This window comes from Callospermophilus lateralis, chromosome 13 (genome assembly GCF_048772815.1).
Source record: "Callospermophilus lateralis isolate mCalLat2 chromosome 13, mCalLat2.hap1, whole genome shotgun sequence".
Taxonomy (NCBI): Eukaryota; Metazoa; Chordata; class Mammalia; order Rodentia; family Sciuridae; genus Callospermophilus; species Callospermophilus lateralis.
Window position 1 is genome coordinate 78,820,112 of NC_135317.1, and position 20,884 is coordinate 78,840,995.

Genomic DNA, 20,884 nt, shown 5'->3' on the forward strand with positions numbered 1-20,884 from the left:
AGGCTCGGATTTGGACAAGTATGGATTTGCTTTAGGTTTCTGCACATTTGAGCTTTTCTCTTTTAAATTTTGTTTTAGTTGTAAATGGACACAATATCTTTTTATGAATTTATCTTTTATGTGGTGCTGAGGATTGAACCCAGTGGCTCACGCATGAAAGGCAAGTGCTTTACCACTGAGCTACAGCCCCAGTCCTGCTTTTGACCTTTTAGATGTTAACCTCTATGGAGTGTTTATGGCCCAGTCATAATTCCTGGTACGTCACCTGCACTGGTTCTTTGGAACCTCTCAACAAATCTATGTGGGTAATTTCTAGTATTATTTCAGTTTCACAAATGATAAAACTGAGACTCACAGAAGTTCAGAGGCAAAGACTCTGAATTGGAGCTGGGCACCATGGCCCATACCTGTAATCACAATGGCTCTGGAGGTTGAAGCAGGAGGTTCATGAGTTCAAAGCCAGCCTCAGCAACTTAGTGAGGCCCTCAGCAACTTAGCAAGACCCTGTTTCAAAATAAAATATAAAAAGGGCTAAGGATGTGGTTCAGTGGTTAAGCACCCCTGGGTTCAATCCATAGCACCAAAAAAAAAAAAAAAAGTCCCTGTTACCACTTTGTGTACAAACTTGAGAATATGCCTACATTTCCAGGCATCAGCCTCTCGGTAGGGCTTCATTTCCAGGGAACTTATTAAGGCTCACCAAGAAGACTCAGCTTTCCTAGAATTTTAGACAACTCTGACATACCAGACCTGACCTATTGTGTGGCCTAACTCTGGACATCTAGGTCTATTTTTCTCTTTCACGAAAGGACAGAGACCCACACTAAGAATCAACAACCCAGGGATAGAACTCTGGAGCCTGTATTGAGATGTTCCCAGACTATGCACACAACATGGCTCCGTCTGTTATATACCTGTTATGGTTTAGATATTAGGTGTCCCCCAAAAGCTCATGTGTGAGACAATGCAAGAAAATTCAGAGGTGAAATGATTAAGTTATGAAAGCCTTAACCCAATCAGTGAATGAATCCCTGATACAGATTGAGTGGTAACTGAAGATGGGTAGGGTGTGGCTGGAGGAGGTGGATCGTGGCTATAGGGTATATATTTTGTATCTGGAGAATGGAGTCTTCCTCTTCTTTCTGATCATCATATGAGCGGCTTCCTTCCGTCACACTCTTCTGCCATGACATTCTGCCTCACCTCAAGCCCCAAGGAATGGAGCTGGCTGTCTATGGACTGATACCTCTGAAATGGCAAGCCCCCAAGTAAAATTTGTTCTTGTCAGGTCTTTTAGTCACAGCAGTGAAAAAGCTGGCTAAAACAATACCTGTTTTTGTGGGTTGCACTAATGGTTTCAAAATCGACCTCCATCTAGCATAGGCTTCTAAGAGAGCGTCTCTGCATACGTTTTTAATCCAACTGCTGGTAACAATCCAACTTTGTTCAGTTGACTTACTACTGTTATTAATATTTAAAAGTTATAGACTTTGGTTCTGAGGTGTAGCAGAGTACACTGAATAATCCTCACAGTAAAGACAACAATAAATACTGAACCAAATATTTAAACACTTTTTTAAATGCATCAATAAACTGGAAAAGAATGAAAGGCAAACCTAGAAGCCTAAAATTATGTGAAAGCAGGCAGCCAGAGAGGAGAGCCTGACACAGATGTCGTTGACACTGAGCTTCAGTTTACACAAACTCAGAGGGTTTACCAGCATCGGGGAGTCTGATGGAAGACCATACCCCCAGCATAAACCCAATACACCTGGAACACAAAGAGTGAATTCAAAATACATAGGTGCCCTGCCTTGTCTGTCTTAAATTTGACACTCAGTAGAGGGGAGAAAACACCTCCCTTGGAATTAATTACTGCCAGCTACACTTGTTTGGGTTTGAAATCCCAATTCATACCATCTTGGTCATCCAAAAAATCGAAAGCCAAGAGTTTGCTTTCTTATAACTCTGGGCTGCAAGTGCCCTCAGTTGTCTGCAATAGAAAATAAAAAATGCTCCTGGAGAAAAGGAAAGCACCCTCAACCCAGGCATCAGAGAATTCCCACAGATATGTTCTTAGAAACCTGAGTGTGTTAGTCAGCTTTCCATTACTCTGACAAAATACCTGAGATGAATCACCTTGAAGGGATGAAAGGTTTATTCTGGCTCACAGTATCAGAGGTTTCAGTCCATGGCCACTTGGCCCTGTTGTTCTGGGTCTGTGGCAAAGCAGAATAGTATAGTGGGGAGTACATGGTTGAGCAAAGCTCCTCACCTCATGGTGGCCAGGTAGCAAAGAATGAAGAAGGGTATTTTGGTCAAGGGCAGGGCCCCAGTGACCCAACTTCCTTCCATTAGGAATCACTTCCTAAAGTTTCCACAACCTCCTAACAGCGCCATCACTGGGGACCAAGCCTTTAACACAGAGCCTTTGGAGAATATTTATGATCCAAACCATGACAATAAACTCACAGTAAAAAAAATACATAAGTAAGTAAATCACAAAACACAAGGAAGTAAAACACCATGAGCAAGAGTCCACTGAGGAATAAAACTGAGAGCATGGTGGTTCACAGCCCAGAGCAATTTGCCCTCTCAGGGACATTTTTGATTGTCAAACTGGGCAAGTTAGGGAGATGCGTGCTACTGGCATCTGGTGCGTGAAATCCAGGTATATTGTTAAACATCTACAATGCACAGGACAGCCTGTTACACCAAAGATGTATCTAGCCCAGGACAACAATAGTGCCAAAGTTGAGAAACCCTGAGATACAAATTTATCTGCTTGTGCAAAGTTTCTGTATTGGAAAAGCATTAACTTAAGGATATAAAAGAAGAAATTTAAAATGAATAAAGAGAAAGGAAATATATATCAAGCAGATTTGAAAAAGAACCAAATAAAATTTCTAAAAACAGATTAAAGTAAAAATAATTGGGATTAAAATAATCATTTTGGAGAATAGTTTGGAATTATCTAGATAATCTATGACCTAACATTCAATGTCTAGTATATAACTCAGAGAAACTCACGCACGTGTATTCAAATGTACAGTGATGTTCACAGCAGCATTGTTGAAACCGCTTCCCCGCAAAACATGGGAAAAATAAACTCGAATATCCACCAAAAATAGAATGAAAAATTATAATATACAACTGAACACTTCCCGGCACTGAAAATAGAGGAATCACAGATGCAAATATGGATTAACCTTTAAACATAACGTTGAATAAAAGAAGCAGACCCAAAATATACACACGATAGTAGTAGTTTACAAAGAACAAGCAAACAAAATCAGACACTGCAGACAAACTGATTTTTAAAAAAGCAAAGAAATGATGACATAACAGATAGGGTGGTGGTTTTTGCTGAAGAAGGAAGGGGTTGGGGTTCAGGAAATGATACACTGTGAGCTTCAGGACCATTGTTAATGTTCCATTTCTACTTGGGTAATTGGGTAATTGATAATATATAGCCAAAAATATATATTCATATCTTTGCACCATTCTGAATTGTGTTATTTTTTGCAATTTAAAAAAGTGTTTTTAAAATTAGATGGACAGGTTTAATAGCAGATTAGACAAAACTGAAGTGAGAATTATTGTACTAAAAGACAGATCTGAAGAAATTATCCAGAATGTAGCACCAAGAGCCAAAGAAATAGAAAGTATGAAAGATTTAATCAGAATTCTAGAGGACAAGAGAAAGAGAAAGGGTAGAGGCAGTATTTAAAGAGTGGCTAACTGGAAATTTCTCAGAATTGAAGAATAGATCACTGGTGGTGGTCTACTAAATTGGAAAATCCAACTATTCACAAGTAGCATAAACAATGTATAATCCACACCTAGAACACATCACAGTATTCTAGAACTTCCAGAATGTTTAAATGTTTTTAAATTTAAAAAATAAAATATATTAAAAATAGAAAGAAAAGATGTACAGTCATACATCACTCAGATGGTGGTACATTCTGAGAACTGTGCCATGAGAACATTTTATCATTGTATGAACATCATAACATGCCCTTACACATACCAGATGGTATAGGCCTGACCCTTGATGTGGCCTCTTGATGCACTCAAGAGGCTTAATAAACATGAGGTGTTTGAGGCTGCTGCTGGTATTCATGTGGCATACCCTATATAGTAAACATTTTTTAAATAAGTAGAAGGAATAAATTTTGATAAAAATACAGCATAGTAAATGCATAAATAAGTAACATTTTTTTGTTATCCAGATTCTCATCACTATAACAAAATGTCTGAGATAATGAACTTATTGAGAAAAGGCTTCTTTTGGCTCAGAGTTTTAGAGATTTCAGTCCACGATCAGTTGGTGCTGTTGCTCTTGGACCTATGGCAAGGCAGCATAACACGGTGGGAACATGTGTCAGAGCCAGATGGCTCACCTGATGGCCAGGGAGCAAAGAAAGAACAAAGAGGAGGCCAGAATCCCACAATCCCCTGCAGGCACACTTTCAGTGACTTAAAGACCTCCCACTAGGCTCCACCTCTTAAAGGTTCCATCACCTCCCACTAGCACCACACTGAGGATGAAGCCTTTAACACATGGGCCTTTGGGAGACACTCAAGATCCAAATAGTAGCAATAGTCATTTAACATCATTATCAAGTATTATGTATTATACTTTAATAATTATATGTTATGCTTTTGTATCCCTGGCAGCACTGCAGATTTGTTTACACAAGCATCACCACAAACTTGTGAGTGATGTGGTTGTGCCATTATGTTACAACAGCTATGTCTTCATTAGGTGATGGGAATTTTGCAGCTCCATTATAATCTTAGGAGACCATCATTGCATATATTGACCAAAATATTGTTATGCAGTGAATGACTGTAGAAACAGTCAAGAATGACAATTATGCTGATTGTTTTTTCATCCATTATGAAATCCAAGGGACCAATGGAATAATATCTTTAATATGATTTAATATGTAAGTCTCATCCTGGATATGTGTGTGGGAGTGTACTGGGATTGAACCCTGGCCTCATGCATGCTAGGCAAGTCTATAGAATTTTTATGCTGTGAAAATCAAAACAAAACAAACAAAAAACCTACTCAAACATTAAATAATACAACGAATTAAAGAGTAAATCATAATGGAAATTCAAAATATTTATAAGACCTTAAAAATACATGTCAATTTTGTGAAATACAATTAGTCATAGATACATTAAAAATAAAACAGACTGAAAATTAATGTGCTAAACATTCAACTTAAGAAATTCAAGGGGCTGGAGTGGTAGCTCAGTGGCAGAGCACTTGCCTAGCATGTGTGAGGCACTGGGTTTGATTCTCAGCACTGCATACAAATAAATAAAATAAAAGTATGTTGTCCATTTACAACTGAGAAGAAGAAGGAGGAGGAGGAAGAGAGGGAAGAGGAGGAGGAGGAGGAGGAGGAGAAATTAAAGAAAAGGCCCAACAAATTAAACTCAAAGAAAGTAGAAGGGGGAAAGCAATTTAGAAACCAGATTAATAAAATAGAAAACAATAGAGAGGATCAATAGTGCCAAAAAATTAACTTTAAAATTATATTTAATTTAAAAATTATATTAATTTTTAATTAAAAATTAATATAATTTTAAAAAAATTGGCAAGAGTGATCAAATAAAGAACAGAAGGCACAACTCAAAAAATATTTGAAATGAGAAGGGTGGATTAAACAAGATACAAAGATTTTTAAAAGATGTAAGATCAGACTGAGAAAAACTTTTATGGCAAAACATGGAAAATTTAGATGAAATGGAAAAAATTCTTTGAAAAATATAATTTACCACAATTAACTCAAGAAGAAATAAACTTAAGTAGCCTTATGACTAATAAAGGAATTAAGTTAGTATTTCTACCACAAATTCAAGAAACAATCTCAGTCTTACAAATACTTCTCCGGAAGTATAAAAGAAGAAACAATACCCAACTCATTTTACAAACCTAGCAGAACTTTGATACCAAAATCAGATCAAGGCCATTTTATCAAGAATGTTGATGCAAAATCTAAATAAAATATTGCAAACCAAATTCAGCAACATTAAAAATGTATTACATCCTGACCAAAATGAATTTATTCAGGGAATGAAAGTTGCTCTATTGTTTTTTAAAGAAAGCAATTAATGTAATTCACTTCATTAATAGATTAAAGGAGAAAAAACATCTCATTTGCTGCTGAAAAATATGTATTTTATTAGATGTACATCCACTAAATCCACATCCTTGACAAAAACTCTCAGTGAACTCAAAGCAGAGGGAAATTGATTAAAATATAGCTTTTAAAAACTTGTAGTAAACATTATATTTAATAGTGAATTCTCTAAGAAAAATTTTTTTGCAGTGCTGAGGATAGAATCCAGGGTCTCCTGCATCCTAGGCAAATATTTTACCACCAAGCTATATCCCCAGATCCCTTACTTGGAATTTTAAACAAGCTGCAGAAAAGGGGAAGGAAAATAAAGGAGAGAGGGAGGAAAGGCATAAGAATTGATATTAAGGAATCAAAATTGTCATTTTTCATGTATGATAAGATATCTATGTGGCAAATCCTAAATAATCCACAGATAAATGACTAGAATAAATTGATGCACCTGACATATTTACTGGACACAAAATCAATATACAAAAATCCAGTTCACCAAGTCAATTCTATTTCCATGAAAAAAAATCAATTCATTTCCAGTAAAAAAAAAGACAGAAAATGTAACTTATACTGTAATCATTTAAAACTAGGTAACTAAAAATAAATCTTTAAAAAGATATGCAAAATTTCTTATGAAGAAATATTTAAAGCTTTATTGAAAAACATTAAAGAATTATCACTTAGTATAAGAAACACTTGTGGACTGGGGGTATAGCTCAATTGGTAGAGTACTTGCCTCACATGCCCAAGGCCCCAGGTTCAATCCCCAGTACCACCAAAAATATAAAGAAAGAAGAAAAGAAAAGAAAGAAAGAAACACTTCTGAAGAACCTACTATATGTCAAGGGCTTTTAATGTTTTACAATTAGTAACCTAAAAAGTCCTCATAACTGAGGCTGGGGTTGTAGCTCAATGGTAGAGCACTTGCCTAGCAAGAGTGAGGCACTGGGTTTGATTCTCAGCACTGCATATAAATAAGTAAAATAAAGGTCCATTGACAACTAAAAAAATTTTTTTAAAAATTCTCATAACCACCCTAAGAGAAATGCACTATTATTGACATCATTCCAATTATAGATGAGGAAACTAGAAAGTATTTCAAAGTCACAAACATATATATTGGAACTTGAACCCAGGAATCTGGGTACAGGACACATACTCTTAATTGTGTATTATGTTGCCTCTCATACTGAGTTAAATAAATGAAGACAGACATCCTATTTATGTTTTGGAATACATAAATTAGAAAGATCAGTTCTCACCAAATTGATCTGTATCAAAACCCCAAGAGGTGCCATAGGTTCAGGAGCAGCATCTCCCAGGATTTTGAGATTCACTTGCTGTTCAGAGGGCAAATCAAATTATTGCTGGGACCCATGTTGAAGCCAAGAACTGGAATATCCTATATTAAGCACCTACTATGCTGCTCCTACCTGTGAAAAAAATAGCTGGTATCAGATTATTCTTCACACCAAGATTTTAAATGCTGGATATAACTGAAGGCACAAAGAGCAACAATTGCAGCCAGGACTTCAAGGGCTTGAAGAAAAGGGAAAATGCATTGAATTGAGCCCAATAGTCTAGAGATATTTTCCCACCAAGGCATTTGCTTAATGGTGCATACATGAAGCAATGTTGCAAGAAATCAGCAGAATTTTGGCAATGTTTATGGTTCATGGAAAACAAAATTAGAGCTCAGGATCCCAGGGCATTCAATCTAGATACTAGAATATATTTTAGAAGTAAGGGTGTCATGGGAACAGAGAAGTCTCAACTGGATAAAGTTTTTCTAATAACAACCCATCTACCTGGTAGATGAAAATTAAATCCTTATCCAGAGGAAGTTAACATCATATAGAGCTTCTGAAATTTATCAAACAATAACCAAAAATCAATCAAATTGATAGCACATAAAAGATTAAAAGACAAGAGAGGGATAAGAAAACTGAGACCCATAGTTGGTTCTGATTTTTTAATTTACCAGATTTAGACTTTAAAATATCAATGAGTAATGTGTCCAGGAAAATGCATTAAAAGATAGCATATGTCAGTTGAGAATTAGAATCTTTCAAAAAGCATTGAATAGAAATCCTAGGACAAAAATACGATAACAAAAATTAAGAATCCATTCAATGTATTTGACAGCAGATTAGACACAGTGAAAGAGAGTATCCATAAACTGGAAGATGAAACAATAGAATATATTCAGATTAAAATAAAGACCTCTAACAAAGAATGGGAAATACGTGAGAGACGTGTAGTTCATGGTTAAAAGCCCTACATATGTGCAACTGGAGTTCCAGAAGATAGGAAAAAAAGCTAATGTGATGCAGTATGTGAAGATACTAGTCTAGAATTTTTCAAAATGAGCTACAGATTCCAGAATATCTACAACTTCCCCCATCAAAAGTACATCATTGTAAAACTGGAGAAAAGTATCATATCAACATTGAAGAAAAGTACATCATAGTGAAACTGGAGAAAACAAAGAGAAATTGTTTACAAACAGGAAGAGTTCAGGAACATTGTTGCAAAGGAGCAACTATAATACTGTCAACTGATTTTTCAACAAAAATATTGAAAGCCAAAAGGGATGGAATGACATATTTAAGGTGCTAAAAACAAATAACCATAAATTTAAAATTCTATAAACAGCAAAAGTAATCTTAAAAAGATATAAGTTAAAGGTTCTCAAACTAAATAGAGTTTATCACCAGCACACCAACACTAAAATACACATAAAAGTAAAATGATCCCAGAGGGAAGGATGATAATTCAGGCAGGAATGAAGAACAACATTAAGTAATAAAATGTGAGTAAATCTAGAAGGAAATTTATTACTAAAACAAATAACAGTAATGTCTTACAGGGTTTTATATATGTGTAGAGTTAAATGGAAAAAAGGAGGTACTTAAAAGAAATTAAAGTGTTGTGAGTTCCTTATTATGTAAAAAATAGCAAAAATAGTAATTGAAAGTACAGTAAGCCAAAGGCACATGCCATAATTAAAATAATAATAAAATAATACATCAAAAATAATCCTAATAGAGAGTAAGAGAATAATGGAATAGTAAATAAATTGATTAATTCAAAAGGAGGCAAGAATTTTTTTAAAAAGAAATGAATATGGGGAAAACAGAAAACAAAGAGCAACATGATATATTTAAACCTCATATCTATAATTGTTTGAATAATAATGAACTGAATATCCCACATAAAGACAGACTCAAAAGTTTTTAAATGCTGCTTATATTTAAAACTTATTTTAATATATATAAGTTCAGAACAAGATTAAAAGTAAAAGGATGGGAAAATATGCCATATTAGCTCTAACCAAAGAAAGCTGGTATAACTACACTAATTTCAGACAAAGTAGAACTTAAGACATAATTGTACTGGTGCCCCTTCCTCCACCAATGCATTTTAATTAAGCTTCTCCAGAGACCCTTACCATAATTGTTCTTGTTAGCAGAATAACAGCAAAGACTTCTGCAAAAGAGCTCACTGTGGTTAGAACTTTCTATTTCCTGTTGCTCTGTCTAGCAAAAGCTAAGTTTAATCGCAGATTTGATGATGTTATTCTGGCTTTTGTGTTAAAGTGTGTAAAAATCTTTGACTATTCTAAAAAATGAGACAAAATGCACTTTCTGAGAAGTCAAAGAAAAAAAGATACTTTAATGTAGACTCCTGCAAAAATGTAAACCTCCAAGTCCTCCCCTCAAAACTGGGTACAAAGTTCAAGAATTTCTAGACTCATTGTCCAGAGAATTTTAGGCAATACCTCCTGGGGACCCTGCAGCCAATAAATCTCTCCCTGTTAATTCTTCAGGTATCCAGCCTCATTTGTCCTACATCAATCATATATTACCAGAAATAAAGAGGTTAACAATGAAAGAATGGATTCAATAAAAGACAAAATAATTCTATATGTTTATGCATCTACTAGTTACAACCTTCAAATATATGAAGCAAGCAAAAATCAACAAAATGAACAGATAAATACACAATTCTAATTGGAATTTTAATGGGAATTTTTACCACATCTCTATTAGTAATTGATAGATTAAAAAGTCAAAAACTCTGTAGTATAGAGAAATTTTGAGTGGCATGATTAACAAACCTGACCCAAATATCAAACTTGCATAATGTATGTGCTTTTCAAGTACACACAGGTCATTTACCATAAAGTATTCCTACAAGCCTCTAAAAGCTAAAACCACAGAGTATGTGCTCTGACCACAGAGGAATTGTCTTAGTTTGTTTTCTGCTGCTGTAACAGAATACCACAGACTGGGTAAATCATACACACTAATTTATTTGGCTCACAGTTTAGAAGTTAAAAAGTCCAAGATGGAGTGCTGCATTTGGAAAGGGCCTTCTTGCTGAATCATAATGTGGTGGAGGGCATGAGAGTGAGGAGGGAAGGGAGGTTCAAACTTATCCTTTCATCAGGAGGAGCCCATTCCAAGGTAGCAGCATCAATCCATTCATGAGGGTTTTGCTCTTGTGACATAACCATCTCTTAAAGGCCTTGCCTCTTAATACTATTACAATGGCAATCAAATGTCGATGTAAATTTTGGAGCAGGTTTTGAAATCATACAAGTAATTAAGAAAAGTAACAATGACAAAAAGATAAAGAGAATATCACCAAATGTTTAGAAATTAAACACATTTTGAAATCACCTACAAATGATAGAGTAATTCACAATGGAAATTAGAAAACATTGCGAAGTGAATGATTATAGAAATCCAAAATATCAAAACATTTGAGATGCAACTAAAGCAGTGTTCAGAAGGAAATTTATGTTCATATTTTAGAAATGAAGCTTTAATACATACATTACAAATAAAATCTGAAAAAAAAAATGATCCTAACATCCAAGAACCAAAGAAGAGAAAGTTAAACCCAAAGAAAGTCTAAGAAATAGTATAATAAGGATAAGAGCAAAAAATCAATGATATGGATTTTAAAAAAGGCATATAACAGAAAGTCAACAAAGCCAGAAGTTAATTCTTTGTATGACTAATCAAGCTAATAAATACTTTGTCCAAACTGATTACAAAGAAAACATATATTCCAATATCAAGAATTTTAAATCAATCCTACAAATGCTAAAAATATAATAAGAGGATGTTATAAACAACTGCCAATACATTTGAAAATTGTCATTAAAGGAAAAAGTTCTTAAAATGCACAAGTTACTAAAATTAACACTAAAAGAAATAGAAATTATCATTCTTCCTACTTCTAGTAAAGAACTCAAATCTGTCATTTAAAAACTTCTTATGAAGAAAACTCTAGGACTGCATGGATTCCCAAGTGAACTCTTCTACGTATTTAATGAAGAATTGAGCACAAATCTTATACAAACTCTTCAAGATAGTAGAAAGAGAAAAAATTTTCTCAATCTGTATTATGAGGGCAACATAATCATGGTACCAAAACCTTGTAGGAAAGAAAAATTGTAAAGTTACACATCAATCTCTCTCATGGACATGCTTGAGAACCCTAAACGTAATATTAGCTTAATTAGCTTATGAAATGCAATGCTATATCAATTACTTACTATGAACTCTTACAACTTGTAAGGAAATGATGATGTGTTAGAGCTTGAATCCAAATTGTTCTCCAAAAGACTCATGTGCTAAAAGCTTGATTGCCAAATTGTGGCACTATTAGAAGGTAATAGAACCTTTAAGAGGAGGAGTCTAGTGGGAGTAAATTAGGTCATTGGGGGTGTGCCCTTGAAGGGGATATGGGGAACCCTGGCCCCTTTTCTTTGCTTCCCAGCCACCATGAGGTAAGAAGCTTTGCTTCATCATGTGCTCTGCACCAGGATATTCTGCCTCACCACAGGCCCAAAAACATCAGATCCAAATGACCATAGATCAAAACCTCTGAAAACCAGAAGGCAACATAAAAATTTCCTCCTTTTAAGTTGATTATTTCATCCATGACAATGGAAGGCATAATCCAATAGAAATGGATAAGATACTTGAGTAGGAATTTCACAAAGAAGACTGAATGACCAATAAACATTTGAAGAAATGCTCAACTTGATTAGTCATCAGGAACATTCAAATTTTAAGCACGAGATACCATTTTATTCCCTCCACATAAACAACAGCAACAAAAATTTAAGTTTGACAACATCACTAATCTAGAAGTGTTAATTGGCGCAATCATCTTGGAAAACAAATTTTACATGATCCAGCAACGCTTAGGAGGCAAGGACTCTGTGACTTAGCAATTCCACTTCTCTGCACAGATCCCAGGCCAACTCTTCCATATAGGAAATCAAGCAGCATGAAGTAGATACTCCCTGAGGCATAGTGCTCCAAATCTGGGGGGAAACTACTTTCCATAAGCAATGGAATTGAGAAATCACTAGTATGTTCACACAATCGAATTCTGCACTATCATGAAAAGGAAATGTATTGTAACATATACGATGCACAGCACACACAACACAGATGAAAGAAGTTGGCACAAAAGAAGACACAGGCTCGATTCCATTAATATAAATTTTAAAAACATGTAAAAATCAAACAATATGTCATTTAGAAATAGAAATATGCTGATTCAGTAAAGAAAAGAGAATTTTATATGCAAAAATAACCACAAGAGTTACCTCAGCTCCAGGAGGGAGGAAACTGTGTTTGCATATTGAACATGCTGCCTTGTTCTCTTTCTTAAACTAGATGGCAGGGATATGAGTGTTGTTGAATTGTAATTCTGTACATATGATTTATATATATTTATATTTTGAAGAACTTGGTACAGCAATTAAATTTTCACACATATTGATTCCTGATCGTGTGGTTCAAGATGGGAAAAACATGGCTGCCTCTGCACCAAGATTCACTAATGGAGCAGACCACAGTCATCAGGAAGCCCCTGATGAGATGCTCTTCCGGAGGAGAGGGCATGTCCTGGCCGTTCTGTTAATGTAGTACATTAGTCAGCTCAGGCTGCCCAAACAAGATGTCACAAACCTGGATGCTTAAACAACTAAAATTTACTTTTTCATAGTTCTGGAGGCCTGAATCTGGGATCCATCTGCCTGTGTGCTTGGGTCATGGTGAAGGCTCTCTTCCTGGCTTGCAGTGGTCACTGCAGTGGCCATTCCTTGGTATGCAAATACAGAGAGAACAAGCTCTCTGTTGCCTCCACTTACAAGGGCACTAATCCCACCATGAGGGCCCCACTCTTGTGATCTCATGTACCATTAATTATCTCTCAAAGGTCACATCTCAAAATAAAATCCCAATGGCTGTGCACATTGGGAGTTGGAGCTACAATATATGAATTGGTTGGGGCAGCGGGCAGCAAGCATTCAGTCCACGGCATGTAACCACCTAGAATTATCACTTTGTGAGCTGAGAGGGACCAGAGCACTTGGGACTCATGAAGAGTACAGGGGGTGGGTATGAGAATGAAGATCTCAAAGATTCTGACCTGGTTCCCCGGGGGAAGCAAGGGTGAGGACTGGCTTGGCCCTGGAGGCTCAGGAAGCCACTGTTCCTGAGCTCCATTGATAAATGGTGCCTGCCTCACAGTCCCCTCATGTTTCCTGGGCACATTCCATCCGCTTTGCAGCTGCTGGCCCCGCCAGCCACGAGCTGAGGAGGGAGCACATGGCTTTTGTGCAATTTCTTTAAATGAGCTCTTCCTTCCAAGAGAACTGTTCCCCCGAGAGTTCCCCGACACGTGCAGTGATGGCGAATCTACACGCAGGCCTGGTGTTGGCGGGGGCAGTGCAAAAAGAGGAGCTTTAAATTCTAAAGCAGAGAAAATAAAAATCCTGCCAGAAGCAGAGGGAGATGGGGAAGGATGGAGGCAGGGATCTAGGAAGCTTCTGCTTTTGGTCTCACTATTGGGGTTTCATAGAACAGATGGACAGAGGTTATTTATAACTTGCAACATGCAGAGTTGAGATCCGTGAAATGTAGGAGGCTTGGCTGACAATGGTTTGGGCCAGGGAGGACCTGAGACCTCCACCAAGACTCCTAGAATGCAGGGCTGGTGGAGGATGGGTACCATCATGGAAAAGGTGCATACAGCCCAAGCCCCGTCCTCCAGGCTGGTTGAGAATTCCTCCAGAGAACCACCACTTTCAGGAATAATCATAATCACACTAATAAAAACAAATAATAGTTGACATTATCTATTAGCTTGCTGGGTGCCAGGTACTAATCTAAGTGCCTTATTACCCTGATTTTCAAAATGACCAAACTAAGGCCTGGCGAGGGTACCTAACCAACCTAAGGCCTCATAGCTCTAAGCATCAAGGTTCTCTGACTGCTTTGTGCAGGAAAGACAAGAGGCCAGTGGTCTAGACATCTCACACCATGACCCATTAGCTCCTTGTCACCCAACAGAAACAAGGTCTCAGGAGGCAGAAAGCTGGATACGGAACTTTGATGATGGTGGGGATGGTGACAGGGATGTGGAGGGACCTGGGGTTTGGCAGGTCCAGGAGAAGTACAGAGGGAAGCTGAATATGTGTGTGTGTGTAGGGGTGTGTGTGTGTGTGTGTGTGTGTGTGTGCGCGCGCGCGCAGGCGCCACCCAGGTGATCACTGGCATAAAGACACTGTGATTGGATGTAGAAGACATTTAGTGTGTCTTCAATGAATATTCCTGGTTCTTGAGGACAAGGCAGGCCGACCGCTGAAGTCCAATATGGCTCACTGCACTCTACCATCTGTCACCTTAGAAAAGTCTCTCCCTCCTCCCTCGTTCTCAGTTTCTCCTTGTTAAAATGAGACAGTTGGTCTAAGATGCTTCTCAGCTCTGATAATTTATGCATCTATGAATTCACTGTGGTTAACAAGTGTGGGAGAGGGGAGGTTGGTGGTGTCAAAGGCCAGAGGTCGGTTCCCAGCGTCCGAGGCCAAGAGCCAAGGCCTGGCAAGGACAGCCAGTCAAACGAAAGCGAGTCAGCAGGCACCGTCTGCTCGCCAGCCCCTGCCTGGGATCAGCATGTGGCGGGGAGTGAGGCTCCATGAGCCCGCTGATCGTGCCAATACCCACTCCCAGAGCTGCAGGCGCGGGTGCCAGGCACCCCCTCCAATGGTTAGGTGAAATGTTCAGAAATTCCCGACTCCAGGAGCTAGCCTGCCTGCCTCAGAACAAACAAAGCCCCGGGCGACTTGATGAAACTCACCTACTTTTCAGGCCACAACAACCCTTTTGAAGGTCAAGGCATTTGGACATGGACTCTGTTAGTTTACAATTCTGTGCCCTTTCAAATAGCATACTTATCTTTTCCCAGTGGATGCCCCAAGATCCACGGGGCCAGGAATTCACCCCAGGTCATGATTATGAGGTCTACCCAGGGAAGGAGAAATGGTCCTGAAATCTCACTCTGTGACGTGGAATAGACTTGCTTTGGTGATGTGGGCTCTATCACTTAGCTTAGTTAATCGATAAGTATGTAGGAAACACTCACAGTGTACACTTGCAGAGTGCCTACTGTTTACACACTCTGATCACCAAGGTGATCCAAGGTCTGAGTCTGAGACCTTAGATCTTAACAGACAAGACTGTCCACTGACTGGAGAGAGTCAGGCTGATTTGCTCTCTTGCCTCCATCTTCCATTAGCACCATTACCAAGTTCCTTAACCATGAGTCCCGGTCTGGAAATGCTGATAACACCCAGTTCATAGAATCATCATGGAGACTCAATAGTTAACGTGTCTAAAACATTTTTCCTGGTGCTTGATGAACAACAATGTCCTGAATGATGATGTAGCTCTAGATAACACGGTTAGGGTGATCACACTGCCCCGCCCCATGCAATCCTACACTGGCCCATGATGCTTTCCCTGGTCCAGCTTCTACGAGTGACACTGGTCAGGTGGCTCTGGGTTCAAGTATCCAAGAAAACATTGCTCCTGGCCCTTGAACCAGGAAGTGTGAGCAACTCACTAGCCAGCACAGCAACACCTGCTTTCAAATACCTGTTTACAGTCAAGAAAGATGAGGAACAGGCAGCCAGGACTTGAAAAGTCAGACCGTGTTGTGGAGGCAATGCTACTGGAATGGGGGCAGTTTCCTGAGTTCCTGTCCCAAGACGGTCCCCTGGCACACATTCCAAGGCCTCAATGTCCCCATCCACAAATGCAGAAAAGCAAATCATAGGCTGAGGGGGTGCAGCTAGAAATCTAAAGTCAGGGCTACATCTCCACTAAGGGTACAGATCATGGCCACGGGTGAATGTCCAGCTATATGAACTCCTTCGGTGGTCTCGGGGTACCAGGAAAAGCCCCCAAGCCTGGGAAGCCAGTGCAGTTCCTCCACCCACACTCCCTGGAGGCCATCTGCCTCCGGAGGCAGAGTAGCCAGTGGGTCTTGCCTGGGGCTGGCTCAGGACCCCACAGGAAGGGGAATGCGGACTGGCCCCGAGGCTCAAGGAAAACACTCTAGGCACCAGGGTCCTGGGGGCGGACTGTGGCGTTCCCACAGCCAGCTTTGCAGGGAACGCAGCAGATGGACTACCCTGACACCAGGGAAACATTTGGTTCCTTGTCTCACACAGACTCCCTGGAAAGGCTGGTGAGGAGGGCCTGAGAGAGACAAAGGAGAAGGTCAGGGAATGGCAGGGAAACTCAGCCAAGAAACTGAGCAGAAATTTCCTGAGCTCCTTCCAGAGGCCTTGAGCAGGTGGCAGCAAAATACCAACACTAAAAGGCCCTTCTCAAACACTGAATCCAATTCCCTTATTTTACAGATCAGGAAACTGGCCTGCAGAGAAGTGAGCACTGAGCTGTGGAAATGAACTGAGGAATCAGGGATCCATGCACACACCACTTAGTAGCTATGCGATGTGGTACAACTTTCTTAACCCCTCTGAGCCTCAGATTTCTCCTTTGTAAGTGGGGAGCACATAGCACAGGCTCTATTGATATCAGTTTCCAATTCCCAAGGTCACATGGGAATTAATGGCAGAGCTAGAACTAGAATCCAGAGGATCTGACTCTTAACCCCCTGAGTTATGCCACATTCCTCATTCTGGCTACAGAAAAGAGTCAAAGAAATGACATGCCTGGGATGTGCCATTGGGGGCAGGAAGGGAGGGGGCAATGTGATGTTAGAAGGGACTTTCTCATGACCAAAGCTCAGGAATGCATTACCAAGGGTTCCATTTTGGGAGCTTATTTAAGTGTGTGCCTGGGATGGATTAAAGGCTGAGAATGAATTAAATGTCATCTCGATGACCTGTTCTGCCCACAGATGCTAGAATTCAATTTATCAGAGACAGGGCTGGATATACGGCGCCTAAACTGCCCCAAAGAAAGGAAATGAATATGCATTCCTTCATTCAACCAGCACTTACAGAGCACATGATATGCCCAGAGAAACAGGTTTTCCTGTTAACATTTTGACTATGAGGAAACGAAGGTTCCAAGATATTAAATGAAGGAAAGGTTACCCAGCTAGCAAGTGGCAGAGCCAGGATTCCATGCCAGCTCAGTTCCCTCTGTGCCCCTTGCCATTCTGCATCCCCTGAGCAAAAGTAAGGCAGCCTCTCTCGGAACAGTGATGTGGGTAGACAGGGGATGTTACCCCAGCCTGCCTCCTCAGGGAGGTAGAACCGTCCCCTGGAGACTGCCTTGTGGCCTTGTTCCAGGAGCTGCTCAGCTCCCTCTGGGAGTCACTGCCTTAAGTAGGAATCCATCTGGAATCCCATGGCCCCTCATTAGGCTGAGACCTCTCCACAGAGCGAGCTTCCAGGGACAGCCCCAGAACATCCTCACCACACTGCAGCTCTGCCAGGCCTCCTGTACCCACAGCCTGTGACAAGCGCTAAGAGGCGAGAACCTAGGAGCAGGCAGTGCCTGCTGTGGGGAGCCTCCATTCTTCAGGGGTGATGAAGCCCTCCCCCCAGGATGATAGAGTGATAGGAGAAATACTACTTCTGCTCTCAGGAAGCTCCCAGTCTGTTGCGGAGACGTGGGCAGAAGAAGGTGGATTTAATAATAATAATCACAGAGCTCATGTTTACTGAGTGCCAGGCACTAAAACATGACCTCATTTAATCTGTACAGGAGCCTCGTGAGACAGGTCTTATTTTTATCTTATTAAACAGAGAGGTAAAGTCACTTACATAAGATCACAAAGCTAGAAAGTAATAATGCCAGGATTAAAACCCAGGAAATCTGGCTCAAGGGTCTCTCCTTTAAAAGAAAAAGAGAAAGGGAGCACTGGATAGTCTGGGGATGCTCTGACTACTGGTGGGCTCCAGGTGACCAGCGAGAGTGGGTTTGTGTTGAGGAGGGAGTCTGAGGAGCATAGTGCCTCAGGTCTTGCTTGCACAGAAAGTAGGCCTGCTGGGGTCAGGATGGGGGAGCCAGGAGTGAGGTTGGGGGTGGGACCCCTAGACCAGGAAGGCCAGGAGGGTTGGGGAGGAGTTTGGATGGAGCATCTAAGAAAGCCAGTGAGCTGCCAAGGAGAAAGTTCACTGGAGACAGAGAGTCTCAAATGGGTTGAAAGGACACAAGGCTCCAGTCGGGGGCTCTGAGCACCAAGCCTGGAGTGGATTTATGGGCGGGGCCTGGGGAGGAGGCCAGCTCCCCAAGGCCAGAGGGTAAAAGCTCTAACTCATTGACTGTGGAATGACATCCAGACCATGCACTGGGCCCTGGCAAGAGAAAGACCTGAATTTCTGCTCCTGGCTTCCCAGCTGCCTATACCTCTGCATGCTGCAGATCCCAATAATGGTCATCACCTTATGGAGAGGATCAGATGAGTCACAGTTTCTGACTCATTCAATGCAGGTCCTTGTTTTTACTTAGCTCAGTAATCAATGACCCATGAGTTGTACAGAATTATAATTTCCAAAGATTTCCAGATTTTTCCAGAAATTTATTAAATATTGGTTTCTAATTTTATTCCATTATGGTTAGAACACTTGCTCTTTCTAATGAATGTTTTTAAATTTATTGAGACTTGTTTCATGGCCCAGCATGTGACATTGATGAAGGTTTCATGTACACTTGGATAAAATAAGTATAAAGTTATTACTAGGTAGAAAATTCTACAAATATCAACAGTAAAATTGATAGAGTTGCTTAACTAATTTTGTCCCATTGACCCAGATGTAGAACACCTATAAAAACATAAATTGAGGAACAAATATACCACTCAAGATACCTTTAAAATAACTATTATGTTTTAGAGGTCTTTTTTTTTTTTTAGAAAAATAACAGGTGCATGATTAGAGCACTAGAATGTATATATATATTTGTATGTATGTCCACATATATAATAAAAATACTAAGTATATATAAGCTCTAGGTTATTATTTCCAGCCTATTTTAATGCACCCATGTCAATTTCATTGAAATATTCACAGAATTGGAAACTTGAGAATTAATTTCCATATTGATTCATCTACTTGTTCTGTGAATTAACAAGAGGCATATTGGAGTCTCTAACTAAAATTTTTGATTTGACTATTTCTCCTTTCAGTTCCTTCAGTTTTTGTTTCACAGTAGATATAGAATTATATGCCTTATTCTTTGATCCCTTATCGTTATATAATCTGCCTCTTTATCTGTGACAATACTCCTCATTTATAAATCTACTTTTTTCCTGATATTAACTTAACCACTTCAGGCTTCTTAGGATTATGTTTGCATCCCATATATTTTTCTATCCTTTTACTCTCAACCTATCCTATGTGCCTAGTTAGATGTCTTTATGTGCCTAGTTAGATCCTCATAGACAGCCTTGTAGTTGAGTGTTCCTTTTTAAAATCTAGTCTATTTATATTTAATACAGTTATGTATGTTGTTACCATCTTAATTATTTTTAATTTGTCCCATCCCCCTCCTCTGCCTCTTTTCTTTTTTTAGATTAACTTTTTTTTTCTTTTCTTTGTTTGTGACCTGCATGCTTCGTGTGGACACCTACACATATTCATATTTGCTTCTTTTTTTTTTTCATTTCTAGCATTTTTTGAAGGCAGTTATTTTTCATGGGTCAGTATTTTAAGGACTAGGACGTTAGATTAGTATATTTCAGTTTTGTTTTGTATTCTTTTTAAATTTTACATATTTTTTCTCTCACTTATCTGTTTCCCTTGATTCTCTTTCTCTCTTTTCTTCTGCTAACAGCCAATCTCTATTGTTCTTTCACTCTTCCTTTAACTTTTTACTTCTATCTTTTCTCCTCTTAATTATCATTTCTGTTTTCTGTCTGTTCGCCACTTGAAATTGTAAACCCTTTTGCAAACTTACTGTTTTTACTGTGGGCAATAACTGATCGCATCATTTCTGCTTACTGTGACAATTTACGCTGTAGATGTCATAGCAGGAACTATTTGGTTTAATGCTGTGTGTTGTTTGCATTGGTTATTGTTATTATTTGTCTCCCGCTAAATGGTGAGGTACTGGAAACCTTCAGGGACACTGTAAGTCCACAGGGTAGAAACTCTACTGCCTCAGATCCATACTATTGGATGGGTAGACACAAAAATAAATTAACCATTTTTAAATACCCCAATTTATTTCCAGTATGGGCTTGTTAATTATACATCTATGTTTTATTTTTTAGTAGTTGTCAACAATCTGCATCTTTGGGCTATCACGGTCCACCTTGGATATTACACTACTTACATATGTGAGAAACTTACAACAGTACACTGTCATTACATTCCCATCTTTTGTTCTACTGTTGTCAAATATCTTTTTCTATCTGTTTTATAAACCCAATAACAC